The sequence below is a fragment of the Morus notabilis genome, unplaced genomic scaffold (genome assembly GCF_000414095.1).
Source record: "Morus notabilis unplaced genomic scaffold, ASM41409v2 Scaffold911, whole genome shotgun sequence".
Lineage (NCBI taxonomy): Eukaryota > Viridiplantae > Streptophyta > Magnoliopsida > Rosales > Moraceae > Morus > Morus notabilis.
In genome coordinates, this window is record NW_010365341.1 from 45,637 (window position 1) to 49,711 (window position 4,075).

The 4,075-nt window shown below is 33.3% G+C and overlaps 1 long non-coding RNA gene across 1 annotated transcript; it reads right to left on the minus strand.

Annotated features, from left to right (window-relative positions):
* Window positions 1–1,053: 1,053 nt before the first annotated feature.
* Window positions 1,054–1,913, minus strand: LOC112093507. The gene is made up of 3 exons (XR_002903091.1): window positions 1,809–1,913; window positions 1,382–1,420; window positions 1,054–1,235 (listed from the first exon to the last, which is right to left on the minus strand). It is a non-coding gene; the product is annotated as an uncharacterized LOC112093507 (long non-coding RNA).
* Window positions 1,914–4,075: the final 2,162 nt, after the last annotated feature.

Sequence of the window (4,075 nt, forward strand, 5' to 3'; positions counted from 1 at the left end):
AATATATATAATCTAGAGATAAAAATTAACAACCATCACATAAATTTATCACATCATCTCCTAATGGACTTATTCTTGCACCATGAGTCCTCGTCGCATTCACCTATGAAAATTAACTCACTTAACGTTAGGATAAACTAACTATAATACCATAACTATATCCATGTTAATTCGTAACTTATTCATAACAATATTGTTAGTTGGAATTTTGGGTGTTACATCTTACCTACAATACCTCACCATTTCAAAAATTTTAAAAAAAAACAAAGCAACACTACAATGTGACCCCATATTCAAATTAAACCTATAACGAGAACAATGAAAATAATTCAAACGTGTTGTCGATGAAATCCAAGAGAACAAAATAAAGAGTCCGTTGATAATAAAATATGGAAAGAAGAATCCAGAATAATTAAAATGTGCCGAGGATAAGCTTAAAGAACATAAATAGTTAAGAACTAACCTAAAAGAAGATTGGATTCTACGATCCCAACTACAATACCTCGCCATTCAAAAATACGAAAAAACAAAACAAAACAACGGTACAATGAATCACTGATCCAAATTAAACCCGTAACGAGAACAATAAAAATAATTAAACGCGTTGTCAATGAAATATAAGAGGAATGAAGTAAGGAGGCAACTAAAAATAACATATATAGAAAAAATAACAAATCTAAAATCAAGAAATTCAAAACCATAGTGATATGATTTTAGCATCGATGCATAACCTGGAAAAATGAGATCCAAAATAATTCAAAGGTGCCAAAGATATTGTGTTCTGTAATCGTAGCTACAATATCTCGCCATTTCAAAAATCAGAAGAACAAAGCAAGACTACAAGGAGATCTGCAATGAGAACAATAAAAATAATTTAAACGTGTTGTCGATGAAATTCAAGAGAAATGAAGCAAAGACGTCGCTGAAAGTAAATGATGGGGACAAAAATAGCAACCCGCAATTAATAACATTAAAACTATAGTTGTCCACTTTCAGCATCCATACATAACCTGTGAAAAGGACGATCAAGAATAATTAAAAGGTGTCAAAGATAAGTTTAAAAAGTATAATGCAAGGGAAATACCCATGTTATTTGGCGGGATTGAGTGACAGAGAATCTATATTGTTTGGGTTCAGTCTGAATCGAAAACCAATAAAACAGAAGATGGGAGATGAGTGTGAGTGAGTATTGCCCGCTTCTTCTCCTCATGTCAATTTCTATTCTTTTTTTTTATCTGCATCAAAGGGAAAGAGAGTTACATATGAGAAAATAAAAAATCCCAAGAGTTACAAATGAGAAAATCAAAAATCCCAAAAAAAAACTTTTTTTGTGTGAAAAGAACAATTTTATGGCAAAGAATCACATCCACACAACAATTACTCTGATAATGGTCTCTCTCACATGCCCGAATTGATGGCTCTTCGTTCATCCGAATGCATAGGTGGAGAGCACAAACAAAAGGTAGAGAGGTGAAACAAAAGCAAAGAGGAAAAAGTTGGAGGAGAAAAGAATGGGAAAAAAAAGACGACGTTAGAAAGGAAAGAGAAAAAACAAAAACAAAAAAAAAAAGGAAAAACTAGAGCACAAAAGGAATGAAGCTAGTCCTCAAACAATAAATAAAAAGAACTGAGATTTATCATAGAATAACCATAACCATTAATTCCATCTTTAGTGCAATGTTCCCTTCAATATTAAGTTGCTAAATAGTAAAATTCCAGCAAAAAAAAACTCTCATAATTTAAAGATTTAACTGAGTAAGATCTCTTAATTGATAAACTAAGAGAGAGAGAGAGACAAAAAAACTCACCATGGTTGAATGGACCCTCATGTGCTGTAGGAGCTAAGCCTGTTCATGACTCAGCCTGATTAGTGCCCAAAACCAACAAAATAAAACCAATAATAGAAAAGAGACACAAAAGAATTATGAGATAGATAAGGTAGCGACTCACCAAAAGAAGAGCATGAGAGGCATTTAAGATTAGGGCAAACAAAGATAGAAGATATCTAAAATGTCGAACATAATATTAGTTCCTCTAAAATCATGACAAAAGCACCCATAAGGATAAATAAACATCATCTAAAATCAAGTACTAGAAACCTGAAAGTTCTAAAATAAAAGTAAAAGATAGATAAAGGCACTATTCCAAAGGACATGAGTCACCAAAAGGAGGTTCATACTGTGGGAACATAGACTTCACAAATTTCTTAAGACTGTCAAACTCCATTTGTCAACGTGCATTCAAGTTGGTAAGGTTATCGATATGCATCTGCAAAGTCTTGAATCTTGAGCATTTGTTCCTGACTAGAGAAATAACCATTTGTTTCTCCTCCTTATCCCGATCATGTGCTAAGGACATTATTCATTATATCTTTTTCTGCCATTAGTGTGGGTTGTGTAGAGGTTTCCCTCAGCTACATCACTTGAATGGCCAGTTTGAGTTTGCAATCTATCATCTTGTGCTGTCAATTGAAAATGAACGAGTGAAAAGAAAAGCTAATGAATACTGAATTATAAAGAAACACAAAAAAATAAATAAATAAAAACTTGCATAATTCTCCTCTGGTACTGTCCCAGTCCAACCCTTAGTCTTGTGATGGCACATATCATGCTCCTTTGCTTTTTGCTGCAAAAGAACACAATCTTAATATTAGAGGTAGTGATATGTGTTATCTCTAATAATTCAAAGTCATGAAAGCAAAACCACCAAATGGAGCCAAGACACTATGCGAAATACTTCCTTTTCTCAAGGAGTGCCACTGCATAACATGTCCCAAAGAATGCCGTAAAAATGGTCAACAGAGATTGAGTTTTATCACAAGCATTAAAATGTCTGATTCTTAGATAAAAAATGCTGTAAAAATGGTCAGCAGAGATTGAGTTTTACCACAAGCATTAAAATGTCTGATCCTTACACGTCTTCTTTGCTTTAAAGTACTGCATATAATTAAATTCTTTAAATTGATATTGGGCAAGCTAAAAAATTGCATTAAACATAAAATAGGATACCAATCTACTCATTCTAATCACAAAATTCTGTCATACCAACCCATTTTTTTATTAATAAATGAATAGGAGAAAATCATAAATATGGGTCCAAAGAGTTGGTAAACTCCAATCACAAAGCACAGTCACAAGATTTTGCCCACTGGAAAATCTCATTTTCATCCATATTTCTTTTGTTACGGCCAAATAAAAGTCAAAAGAATATGCATGTGACTAAATAGCATTAGCAGATCATAACAACTACCTAAAGGAACATCAAAAGTGATTTTATACTTTATTCTCTATAAACTAAAGTGTATGTATGTATGTATATATAGATTAGTATGTGTGATTTATAACTTCTCATATACACATCATGCGTGAAATCAGCTTGGTTGAATATTTGAAACAAACTAAAGTGAAAGAGCAACTCAAAAAGACAAGAAATCACATAAACCATCATGGGGAGCTCTGTTTTTCTACTAATGATATAAATTTAAACACAACCATAGCAGATCAAAATGAAATACCTATCAAACATGTGAGAAGCAAATGATTTAGCTCCTTGAATGCTGATTCAAAGCATTGGTTGCTGATTTTTTCTGCAAAGTTAAAAAGGAGTTGTTACATAACCTATAAATCACATAAAAAAATGTATGAATGCTCTGAAGGTATTTACATAACTTACCTTATACTTTTCAGTCGACTAATAGTCACATAACGAATCCCAACCTGTCAGCACCAGAACCTATTTGTGTTTGTCTTTTTTGACTTCCTCTGGATTGTCCACACTTTTTTGTATGAAATATTTGTGCAGCCGACACCTCCAATCTTTCGATTGCTTGTTTAACAGACAGTCGATGGAATCTACTATCTTGGCTCTTTTTCTCAATCAGGCTCATTCCGTTTGAACTTATCCTAGATGAATAATGTTCAAGTATAAAACTATTGTTGGCCCACCTCCTAAGAGCTCCATTGTCCAACCCACACGTGAGGGGGAGTGTTAAAGTATAAAACTATTGTTGGCCCACCTCCTAAGAGCTTAAACTTTTGGGATGGATTGGTAAACTAACATGGTATCAGAGCGGGAG